Here is a 12,653-nt window from a genome sequence, read left to right as displayed (position 1 = left end):
AAGGGAAGAAGGAGGGTTTGGTTGGGTGGGTACTGTTGGATTGAGATTGGTTGCAGTATGGGACGGTAAGGGATTAGAGGATTTAGGAGGTGGTTGCGGCTTGTTTGTAGGTGCTGAGGAATGTTTTTGTATAGGCTTCTCAGGGACTTTTTGTTTGTTGGAGTTGGGGTTCTGCGCAGAGGTTACAGGCTTTGGCGTTTTTGCATTTGAAGTAGTGGGCCTGCCTTGTGCCAAGTTGGAATCCTTCTTGGTACCTTTACTTTGATTTAGTTCTAGAGACAGTTGAGTTACTTGGGACTGAACCAAGTGTAGAGCCTTTTCTATGGGTTTCAAGTGGGATTTAAATAAGTCTCCAATTCTGGTAAGCAGTAGGCTATCGTTACTATATGTATTAGTTGTAAGGTTACCATTTTCCATGTCTCCTCCACTGTCATAGCTACTAGAGCTAGTACAGCTGATATTCGGGTTAGCAGGGATAGAATCCACTGTTAGTACATTTGACAGTGAAGGCGAATGGTGGAGGGTTGAAGGGTTAGGGATTTGCGGGGGAGGATTAGGGGCAGGAGGAGTTGCAAGGATAGTTGTAAAAGAAGGAATGGTGGAATGGTGGGACTTAGTAATTGTCTTCTTCTTCAGTTTTTTGGGGATTGCTCCTTCTCGTATACCCCTAGCCATTGAGGAAGAAGGGGTGTTATCTGGTTGAGTAACAAAAATAACTGGAGATTTTTCAAGACAGAGAGATGGGATTCAGAAAGATCTAAAGATGCAGAAAGGTCCACTGTGCAGGGAACGGTGTGCGTTTCTGCATGTACTGTCACTGGAGGGGGTAGATCAACAGGACGTAGGGGGGTTTTTGCAGTGGCCAGTAAGCCCATTGAGGAGCGTCTGGCAATCATCAGGTCCTGTGAGATCCTCCGGTCTAGTAGGATGATACCCTGCTCAATGGCATCATTAGCTTTGGTTATGAATTGGTCAATTGGCCCAATGACCTCACCTGCAGATTGAGCCTGCTTCTTAACAGTATTCCTGGTGGTTCTCGGGGACATTGTACCAAATGAATTGTAGCAATAGTAAAGTACTATGAGTGTACTAAGTCTGATAGCAAAGTCTAGCGGGACCTAAATAGATGTAATGTCCGTGACAGAATGTCAAAACAAGCTGATAATAGGGTGGCCCAGTCCAGTCCTGCCCGGTCTTGAACGGGCTTAAACGGGCCCGCCCTTGGCCCGGGCTTCGCCCGCGCTTCACCCCGCGCGCGTCCTGCGTTGCGTTTGGGAGTGTTAAATTTATGGTGAGCCGGTTGGGGGGCGTGGCCTCCGGGGGAAGAGGCACCAGCTGTTAGGTGTGGAGGCTGCTGGTCCTCGCAGTCCCCCGGTGGAGCCAACAGGTAGCCTTAAGGTCTAGTGCACGCTGGGAGCGTGCAGGCTGTCCGCCGATTGCGGAGAAGCTCCCATCAGCGGCGCGACCTTTCCTGTGCAGAGTGGATGATCAAAGCGCCCTCCGGGAACAGCGTTCAGGTATCCTTCCTTATCGGCAAATGGAGTTTTTGCAAGTGAGCGGCACCCGCGAAGCGGGTGTCGCGAAAGGTAAGTAGGCAGCTGGGGGGGGCGTGGCCTCCGGGAGAAGAGGCACCAGCTGTTAGGTGTGGAGGCTGCTGGTCCTCGCAGTCCCCCGGTGGAGCCAACAGGTAGCCTTAAGGTCTAGTGCACGCTGGGAGCGTGCAGGCTGTCCGCCGATTGCGGAGAAGCTCCCACCAGCGGCGCGACCTTTCCTGTGCAGAGTGGATGATTAAAGCGCCCTCCGGGAACAGCGTTCAGGTATCCTTTCTTATCGGCAAATGGAGTTTTTGCAAGTGAGCGGCACCTGATAGTGAATTATACTCTATTTCCTTTTCACTATGGCAAGGCTATCAGTTCGCTTAGGCCAGAATGGGCGGTTTGATTATTACATCCTATAATCCAAAGCCGACTCCAGGAAAACGATAGGAAAAATGAATTTAGTATGCCTGAGCTCAGAAAACCAAAATACACCTTTTAGTAAAGAGTATTTTCTTATCCTGTGTTTGAAAATACCACTTTTAGAAAGTGGGTATTTTCTTGCCTAAGCCTTCCAATGTGCTCTGCCCTTATGTGTATTGTCTGCTGCTTTTGGAGGGACATGGCAGGCTAATCCAGGCCTGGGGTTGAATAGAGAGATCTGCATTTGGTAATAAGGGTGACCCCTTGACCTGAAGTGAGCTGGGCCTGGCAAGGTACGTGCTGGCTCCACCTCCCATTCTGCGTCTGATGGCAGACCCCCTCGTTCCAAAGGGCCGGATGCAGCCTTGCAAAACGCAGCGCTCCGTGACCACACTGAACTGCTTCTGGCTGGGTCAGTGACCTGTGAAACTAGAGAACAAAGACCTGTTAATTTGTATTACTTTTGGATGTGAAGACGAACCTCTGTACGTCGAGGTAAATGACTGTCCACCAAAGGGCTTGAACCCAGCTTGCCTCCTGCCTAAGTCTCAGGGACATGAGACTTCACCCCACCAGCCATCGGAATTCCTGCAACAGGGATTCTACTTGCAGGAGAGGATCCTGTCAAGAACTCCAGGGCCTCTGTGTTACTGCGGGGGCGCCGGCTGGGAATATTCATCACCCCTACGTGTGGGCCGCTGCAGCCAAGAGCTGTTGCCGCTGAGTGCCCGCACCTTGCATCGCATATCGAAGATAAGTTTCATCCCTACTTGTGGGCCGCTGCAGCCAAGAGCTGTTGCCGCTGAGTGCCCGCACCTTGCATCGCATAACGAAGATAAGTTTAGTCCCTACTTGTGGGCAGCTGCAGCCAAGAGCTGTTGCCGCTGAGTGCCCGCACCTTGCATCGCATCACGAAGATAAGTGTCCTCCTTACTTGTGGGTCGCTGCAGATGAGAGCTGTTGCCGCTGAGTGTCTGCACATTTACATCGCTTCAAGAAACACAGGGCCAGATGTAGGTCGCCCAATACCGGTCGGTAACGGCCAAAATTACCGAATTGTTACTACTTGTGGGCCGCTGCAGTCGAGAGCTGTTGCCACGGAAGTGCCCGCACTTTTACCACACCGAGGGAATAATCGCCATTACCATCTGTGGCCGCTGAGTGCCCGCACTGTCCTCGTCTCGAGGGAAGCATCGCCATCACCATCTGAGGCTACTGAAGCCAGGAGTCACGTTCCAACTCCCGGAGTTGCGGCCGCTGAAGGGTCCGGATTCCACCGCCACAACTCCCCCGCTGAGTCGCGTTGCTGAGCCTCCTCCCCACCAGGCACTTTGGTATGTCGACAGGACACATAGGCCTCTGCCTTAAATTGAACTTGAGTGACCAGCTGCTCAGTCATTGCTCAGCACACTAAAAGAATTCCGCTCTACATATATTATTGAGTATAAGTCGTTTTGAGTCTTGTGACAAGCCTATATAAAGATGCTTATGTTTTTATAACTACCTGTGTGGTGTGCCTTTTGTAGTGCTGTCGCTGCGTTATTGTGCATGGTCATAAATGCTTCACACACTGCCTCCGAGATAGGTCTGTCTGCTCGTGCTACGTTACCACAGGTTTGAGTAGGGGTTATCCAGGAGTGCCGCCCCCTTGCTCTGACTTAGGAAGAAGGATCCCTATTTGGACATTGGCGACAGCCAGTGCCAACTAGCGATCCCCATTTCTAACAGGCCAGATCAAGGCCCCACTGAAGATTAGAACATCTGCATTCCACTGCCCCATTACAGACAGGCCTAAAATCTAGGGAGACATCTGTGGTTCAAAGGGAAACCCCATGAACCACCCCCAACTGCAAAGGCCACTTCAATATAGCTACTGGTGCCATGCTTCAGCAAAGCAGAGATACACTTGTTGGGACGTAGGACTGAAGAACCCAGACTGTGTGGTGCACACTGTCAGAGGAATCTGTTGTGCGCATGGAGGATAACTGTCTGAATAGTGGCCGGCCTTTGCTGAAGACCTGTTGAAGTGTAGCACCCTGAAGTGTGCTCTCCAAGGGTCTGTTGGTTGGCCTCCTGTTCTTCTGTAGATATCAAAGATCTCCTACCAGGGCCTACACCATCTACCTGTGACATCTGAAATTAAATAAATGAAAGTAGGATTTCTAAAGCACACTACTACCCGTAGGTGTCTAGGCACTGAAAAACACCTGCAAAGCGTTGCCCTTGCAAATGCTTACTTCGTCTGCTGAATCCCAAAAGGCAGCGAGGCACGGGTGCCGTACTAAGAAGTATGACTGGAGACCACATTGCTTAGGGTGGAGCCCCAGAAACTTTGTCAGCATCTAAGGTGTGTGATTCCTGTACTGCAGGGACCTCAACATTCCTAAGCGTCTGGTTGGTGGTGAGGGGATCCACCGGCTGCAGAACTGTATGTGGCCCAATTTATTTCGTGCGGCCCTATCTCTCTCATGCGTCACTGCGACTGCATGCTCATTGCGGCCGGTGTCCTGATGGAGCAAGGTACCAAGTGAAACTTGCTTGAAAGCAACTCTCCTGATAGATAGAAATATTAACTGAAATTGTGGTGTGAAGACTAATATGTATTTTTATAAATATTACATGGGGAAAAGACGCTTGCAAATGATTAACTGCATCTAATAGACGATTAATACGAACACTGTCGCTTTAAACTGGAAATTCTGCCTGTGCATGCGTCAGTCTGACTGACGTGTGTCTGACGTAGTATAGATGATGGGAAAACTCGTGCATGAGCAGTGATGCTTAAAATGTCGTCTTGCCGACTCGCATGCATGGCACCTGCTTTGCTATATTTTCAAGCCTTGTTTGCTACATGAAATGCCTCTCTTTAACAAATTAATTATGATTAATATGAGGTAGAGGCGGGTGGTCAACATTGATACACTAAGTTTTAAATTCTAACGTTTTTCTTTTCTGCTGTTTATTATTAGTATTCATTCGGGCCTCTCAAGCCAAATAACGTGAGCTTGAGCGCCATCTTGCGCACATGCACAGAAGGAGAACAAACCGACCCGGTGAATTCATTGCGGAGCTCCTGCCAGGAAGTCAAGAACAAGGTAGCCTGGGAAAGGTGCTCTATGAACTCTATTTTGGAATGACACCTTTATATGAATTGAATAAAATGCATTATAAGGATATTGAATAATAAATTAAGGGGCAGATTCAAGTAACAATAAAGTCTTATAAATTTACCAATTCAGCAGTGGAGTGAGCCTGACACCCCATAATTGGTCCAATCAGAGCCCAAATTTAGAAGTAAAAGTTACTTTAGAGGGTGGGACATGAATAAAGTAAGGTATAACTAGAGTAATTAGCCAATTACTTAGAACCAGATGCCGAGATCGAGAGACTCCAGAATCAAGATTCCAGAGACGCAGATGCAGACACTGACGCTCCAGAGAGGTGCAACACAGACTCTTGTGAAAAATGACTGCAGATCCAAAGCTGATTGCTGATTGGGAGATTTGCGGAAGAACACTCGAGGAGGGAGAGAGCTAGAGAAAGGGTGTGGCGCAGCGAGTCGGAAGCACAGAAGAGGTCCAAATGTTCTATCCTGTCCTGATCCTGTCCTGAGTCCTTTGCCCCCTGAAGTCTCATGTTGGGAGGCCCCGCCGGTCCCTAGACCTGGGGATTGGTTTTCCAGCATCTCATTTGGGTAATATATATTTTCAGAGATTAAGTTAATGAGCTTATCTATATGTATTTTTGTCCTCTTCTCTATCCACTCCATATTTTTCAGGTGGCAGTAGTGACGGATTTTTTTTTAAATTCTGCTAACAAATATTTTCTCCTTCAAGTATTTCACTGTATTATTAAGTGTTTACATTTCATTACAAAATTTTAGAAAAGATTTAAACGACAACCAGAGTCCGTGGTTATTGGCGTCTGTAGTTATTGTGCATAAGAGAGTGAAAATTGTTACAATAGCCATGGTCATCAGGCCAACTAATTAGGATTCATCGAGTGAAAGGATTGGTCTATTTATGTAGGGATCAGGTAAGTAAAGTAACAGATCCTGAATCGGTAAAAGAAAAATAGATCAATCCAAGCAGGAAGTCAGGGATGAAGGGTGTAAGTCGGGAAAACATCAGAGGTAAAACTTATGGTTTCAGGTGCAGAGTGAGAAGTACAAGAGGAAAGGGCCCAGGTGAGTACCTGCTAAGGCATGGGTACTCACAAACTTTCTTTCGGGGACCAAATTTACAGTGTGGTTTGTGTCCGAGGGCCACACCGCACCGGTGGTGATGGGGTCAATGGGGGAGGGGGTGGCCTTGAGCAACAAAAAAACTGTTTCCATGAGGTTAAACACAGCGGACGCCTTCGTCCACTGAGCTACCACACCCGGCATACACAAAAATCTCTCTCTCTTTCTCTTTCTCTCTCTCTCTCCCTCCCTCCATCCCCTCTCTCTCTCTCTCTCTCTCTCTCTCTCTCTGTCTCCCTCTATCTGTCTCCCTCCCTCCGTCCCTCTCTCTTCCTCCCTGTCTCCCTCTGTCTCACTCACTCTGACTGACTCACTCCCTCTCCCTCTCTGTCCCTCACTCTGACTGTCTCACTCCCTCTCTCTCTGTCTCCCTCTCTCTCCTTCCCTCTCCCTCTGCCTCTCTCCTTCCCTCTCTCCTTCCCTCTCCATCCCTCTCCTTTCCTCTCCCTCCCTCTCCCTTCTCTCCCTCACCCTCCTTCTTGCCTTCCCCCTCCCTCACTCCCCTTCCCTCTCCCTCACTCCCCTTCCCTCACCCACTACCCTTCCCTTCCCTTTATTTACTCCCCTTCCTTCACCCTCTTTACCCCTCTCTCCCCTTCCCTCTCTCCCTCCCTCACTCCCCTTCCCTCTCTCCCTCACTCCCTCCCTCACTCCCCTTACCTCACTCCCTCCCCTTCCCTCACTCCTTCACTCCCCTTACCGAACTCCCCTTCCCTCACGCCTTCCCTCACTCCCCTTTCCTCACTCCCCTTCCCTCACTCCCCTTCCCTCACTCCCCTTCCCTCACTCCCTCCCTTTCCCTCACTCCCCTTCCCTCACTCCCTCCCTCACTCCCCTTCCCTCACTCCCCTTCCCTCACTCCCCTTCCCTCACTCCCCTTCCCTCACCCCTTCCCTCACTCCCCTCACTCCCCTTCCCTCACTTGGCTTCCCTCACTCCCTCCCTCACTCCCCTTCCCTCCCTCCCCTTCCCTCCCTCCCTCACTCCCCTTCCCTCACTCCCTCCCTTACTCCTTCCCTCACTCCCTCCTCTTCCCTCACTCTCCTCATTTCACTCCCTCCCTCACTCCCCTTCCCTCACTCCCTCCCCTTCCCTCGCTCCCTCCCTCACTCCCTTTCCCTCACTTCCCTTCCCTCACTCCCTCCCTCACTTCCCTTCCCTCACTCCCTCCCTCACTCCCCTTCCCTCACTCCCTCCCCTCCCCTTCCCTCGCTCCCTCCCTCCCTTTCCCTCGCTCCCCTTCCCTCCCTCCCTCCCTTTCTCCCTCCCTCCCCTTCCCTCACTCCCCTTCCCTCAATCCCCCTCCCTCCCTCACTCCCTCCTTCACTCTCCTTCCCTCACTCCCTCCCTCCCCTTCCCTCACTCCCTCCCTCCCTCACTCTCCTCCCTCCCTCACTCTCCTTCCCTCACCCCCCCTCCCTCTCTCCCTCTCTCACTCCCTTCCCTCACTCCGTCTCCCTTACTCCATCTCCCTCACTCCGAATCCTTCCCTCTGTCTCCCTCTGTCACCCTCCTCCCTTTGTCGCCTTCCTCCCTCTGTCACCCTCCTCACTCTGTTGCCCTCCTTCCTCTGTCTATCTCCCTCCCTCTATCTGTCTTCCTCCCGCTGTCTGTCTCCCTTTCTCTGTCTCCATTTCTCTGTCTCCCTTTCCCTCCGTCTCCCTCTGTTTTTCTCACCTTCTCTCCCTCTTCCTCTGTATCCCTCCCTTTCCCTCCCTCCCACCCTCCCTCCCTCCCACCCTCCCTCTCCCTCTGTTTTGCCTCCTTTCCCTCCCTCCCTCTCCCTCTGTCACCCTCGTCATCTCACCCTGCCTGTGTGTCAGCTTCCCGCGCACACACTCCGCCGCACCCGAGCACTTCACAGGTCTTTAAAAGACCATTTGAATGTTAATGGGGCTGTGTTGTATTTCACACCTCTTAGCGCCCCTGCAGCTCCACTCTGACTATCGCTGGAATTAATCGCCCAGCCCCCACAGAGCAGCAGTGTCTCTCAGAGTGTCGCTGCTGCAATCAGCAGTGTTTGCAGACACTCTTTAAAAATGTTTTTTTAAAACATGGGCACGATGTCTGCAAGGTCCGCGAACTGCCAAGGGAGGCTTGCTGGGCCGATGGCGGCCCGCGGGCCGTACTATGAGTACCTGTGTGCTAAGGTAACTATTTGCCTTTGGTGATGAAGAGATAGGTCTTTCCCAGTTACTGCCCAATACACCTGATTTCTGCTCCATCATTCCAATTCATAGGTGCGACCCTCGGAGATCGGGGTGTACCCATAGTAGTGCCTCATTATACTTCATGCTGCTCTGCTGAACTTGCTCCTCTGTGTTTGACCAGGCTGGTCTGGCGTAACCCAAATCAATGTGCACCGGAACGTTATGCCTCATTTGCAGGAAAGTACAGAATTTGCGACTCTTCGTTTTGTGTGATCCGAATTTCCTAGTGCAACCCATATCAACGTGAACCGGCCATTGTGCCTCATTTCAAGGGACATACGGAATATACAACTCTTTGTTTGTGTGACCTGAAGTGGTTGGTATGACTCATCCCAATGTGCACCAGACCTTGTGCCCGGACTGCTTGGGTATGACACAGATCCACATGTGGCTGAGGGGGTGCCTTCTGCATTTGAGAGGCTCCCCTGCATTATTCCCCATTCATTTTTGCTTTCTTCCAGACCCTCATCTCGGCAGACCAACTGACCTCTTCTCACCTGGCCTCTTCCAAAGACATCATGGCACCAGATAGTAGCAAACGAATTAACTGGGCTGGAGCAATGCTTTTGAGTCAGTTTATGTTATGTTATGTTATGTTATTTTATTTTTGTATAGTGCACGGATGCCGCAGCCAAGAGACGTCCCGGCGCTTTTGGACAATTGGATAACACAACACATCAGAGAAGGCAGGAGAGACAAAATCTAAACTGTAGAGAAGAGGAAGGTCTTCAATGCCTTCCTAAAAGGAAGCAAGTCAGGGATTGAACGGAGAGGAGCCGGCAGAGAGTTCCAGAGGGCAGCCGCCAGCACTGAGAACGAGCGTCCACCCATTCTAGCTCTTTTAAAACGCAGCACAATGGCGAGATTCAATCCAGCAGAGCGGAGAGTTCTAGCAGGGACATAGTGCAGGATAGTCTGTGAAAGAATAGGAGGGGAGGCTAATTTAAGAATTTTAAAAGTTAAGCAAAGGGCTTTAAACTTTATTCTTTGCTCTATCGGTAGCCAATGGAGATCCTGGATGGTTCGACGAACTGAGACAAACTTCGGGAGGCCGACAAGCATCCTGGCCGCCGCATTTTGGACCCTCTGAAGGCGGGAGAGTTGGCGTAGTCCAATCTGGTAAGAACCAGAGCTTGGACTATAATCTGTCTGGTCTCCGCGTCAAAAAACTTAAAAATAGGTCGCAGACACTGCAGAGTACCTAGACATGCGCCAGCCACACGCTTAGTATGGGAGGTGAAAGAAAGCTTATCATCAAACCACACCCCGAGGTTTCTGACTTCAATCACGGGGGTGGGAACAGGGCCTAGATCGGAAGGCCACCATTGATCTCCCCATAACCCACTTTCCCTACCAAAAATAATGACCTCGGTCTTAGAGGCATTAAGTTGAAGTCGATTGTTCGCCATCCAGCCAGCAACTGCTTTTAACGCTGACTGGAAGGTGGGGGCGTCCATGTTGGAGTCACCATTAAGTGCCACCGCCAGCTGCGTGTCATCGGCGTATGACACTAAGGAGAGACCGAAACTATGGGCTACCTCCGCCAAAGGCTGAACATATAAATTAAATAAGGTAGGGCTAAGAGCCGAACCTTGGGGAACACCCTGAAGTATAGGGCGAGAAGCAGAGACAAAAGGAGGTGTAGACACTTTGAAGCCTCGATCCTTAAGAAAGGAACGAAACCACTCAAGTGCCACCTCTCCAACTCCTGCCTCCATCAGACGATGTAAGAGAATCTGATGGGACACCGTATCGAAGGCGGCACTGAGATCCAAAAGGATCAGTGCCACCATCTGACCCTGATCCAACAGCTTCCTGATGTGCTCAACCACAGCCAGAAGAGCAGTTTCGGTGCTATGACCCGCGCGGAATCCGTTCTGGGAATTATCCAGTATATTCACTTCTTGCAGGTGAGATGATAGAATACGATTAGCATGCGCTTCTGCTAGTTTGGCTGGCCAAGGAAGAAGGGAAATGGGTCGATAGTGTTCTTGTTTAGTCGGGTCAAGGGCGGGTTTTTTAAGGATAGGAATGACCGTCGCCTGTTTCCAAGCCTTGGGAACACTGCCCGTACTAAAGGACAGATTGATAAGACCTTGCAAGGCAGGATAACAGCATTCAGCAGATTCCCGAAATTGAGCGGGTCTCATGGGGTCATCCGGAGAGCCGGATTTGACTTTAGTCGTCAAGGCTAAAAACTCATCCAGAGTCGGACTAGGAATGATCAACAGTGGTTTGAAAACCAATGATGTAGACATATTCTCCCTGATGGGAAGCTGAGAAAATGATCTGTAAATGGCCTCCACCTTTTCTACAAAAAACGAGGCTAAATCCTCGCAGTGTGCCATGGAGGGTTCAATAGTAGCAATGTCAGTCCTCTTGCTTGTAAGGTCCTTACACACCCTGAAGATGACCTTAGTGGGGTTTGTACTGTTCTTAATCTCCTGAGAGTAAAAAGCAGCCCTAGTTGCGCATATGGCCCGATGATACACTCTAGTGCAGGCCCTATAGGCCGCCTTGAGGTCAGTATCATAAGTTTTACGCCACGCGCGTTCTGCTTTTTTACAGGAGACTTTAAGTATTTTAAGAGATTCATCATACCAAGGGCTAGAAGGACTAGATCTAGTCTTACTCCACTTGGCCGGAATGAGCATATCTAGTGAGTGATTTAGCCATTTGCAGAAACTATCATAGCCACGGGAGACTTCAGTAGGGGGTAGAGGATGGTATTTCATCAAAAGCTGGTGAAAATGCTCTAAATTCAAGTTTCTCCAGGGGCGTCTGAAACTGGCTGGGGTGTTATTTCTCGGGGAAGGAATAGTAGTGGTGATACGAATTTCAATTAAATGGTGATCAGTCCAGGCCATAGGTCTGGGATGCAGCACTGAGATATTAGTCGCAAGATTCGTCAGAACGGGATCTAGTAAGTGGCCACCTGTATGGGTCGGTAATTGTACCATTTGAATCAATTGAAGCGCTTCAAGATCTGCTAACAAGCTATGGACTGAGTTCGAAAGTGGAGCATCCATATGCAAGTTAAGGTCGCCAATAATCGTAAAATTAGCTGTTTTTAACACTAGGGAGGAAATCACCTCCGGGAGGCTTTGGCGAAAAGCGCCACCAGGACCGGGGGGCCTATAAATTAATAGTCCCGTGAAAGTAAAGTGGGGGTTCACTGAGATGTTAAAGAGGGCACTCTCACATCCTGCTATGGTGATAGATTTCCAGATGCAGGGGTAGCATGATTTTACCGCAACTGCTATACCTCCACCTCTAGCATTGCGAGGGAGGGAGTGCATGGTGTATCCCACGGGGAGGGCTAGATTCATGACCGCCATAAACTGATCATGCAGCCAGGTTTCCGTGAAAAAAAAGATATCCGGATCATCATCAGTTATCAAAGAAAAAACTTCTTGGGAGTGACAGGACAATGATCTGACATTCAGATGTAAAACTTTAAGGGTAGATTGAGTGGGTAAGCCTGCAACAGTGTCTTGTTTGCTGTCGACTTGGGGCCTAGACTGAAAACCCTTAATAGGCAGAGGCAAAGGTAGTTTAAAGGAACAGGTGGGGCACTGAAACGGCCCACTAAGGGGATCCAAAGAGCCATGATAACAATCTCGTACCTGGTGTCGCAGTAAACACAGGTGCTCAGCAGATATCATCCTGAGTGAGCCAGAGTCCCCTGCCCTAGTTTAGAAGCGGGTCAAGAGACTGCGTGACTCCTTTCTGTTTTGAGACCTGTGGGTGACATCCTGAGTGGCGGCCAAACCCCTGAAATGTATGTCTAACTCTTAATTAAACTTGTTACTTTCTTCACCTGTTCCCGAGACCCCATTCTAACCGCTATCTGGGGATCTTCCATCCGGGGTTGTGGAACAGTCAGGGTGAACTGGAGGGTGGAGGAAGGGTTGGGCCACGGGGTTTGCAGAGTGTTATTAGTTGACCTGCTGAGTATCAGTGCACTGCATTTGGGTGCCAAGTGTGAATGAGTGTAAGAACATTCCATACAGACTGGCTGGTACCAGTGACACCGCGTAGCGGTGTGGAGTGAATCTGTGTGGAAGTGACAGTGTTCGTACAGCCAGTGTTTCACAACATTGGCCTGCAGTGCAGTTTTATGTGTTCATTTCATACCAAAAGCATGTTTACATGTAACACTGGTTGTACCTGCATGGCCCTGGCCCGAGGTGCTGCTGAAAAGTGGTCTAATTTCCTAAATGTACATTTTTCTGATTTTGC

General features: G+C 49.9%; 1 protein-coding gene across 2 annotated transcripts in view; it reads right to left on the bottom strand.

Annotated features, from left to right (window-relative positions):
• The window catches only part of LOC147689418 (vomeronasal type-2 receptor 26-like), a 551,196-nt gene that overhangs the window by 118,854 nt on the left and 419,689 nt on the right, over positions 1–12,653 (bottom strand). The window lies entirely within an intron of this gene.

The sequence above is a fragment of the Lissotriton vulgaris genome, chromosome 10, assembly GCF_964263255.1.
Source record: "Lissotriton vulgaris chromosome 10, aLisVul1.2, whole genome shotgun sequence".
NCBI classification, from domain to species: domain Eukaryota; kingdom Metazoa; phylum Chordata; class Amphibia; order Caudata; family Salamandridae; genus Lissotriton; species Lissotriton vulgaris.
Note: the sequence above shows the minus strand (reverse complement) of the source record. Positions and strands in the feature narration are given on the sequence as shown.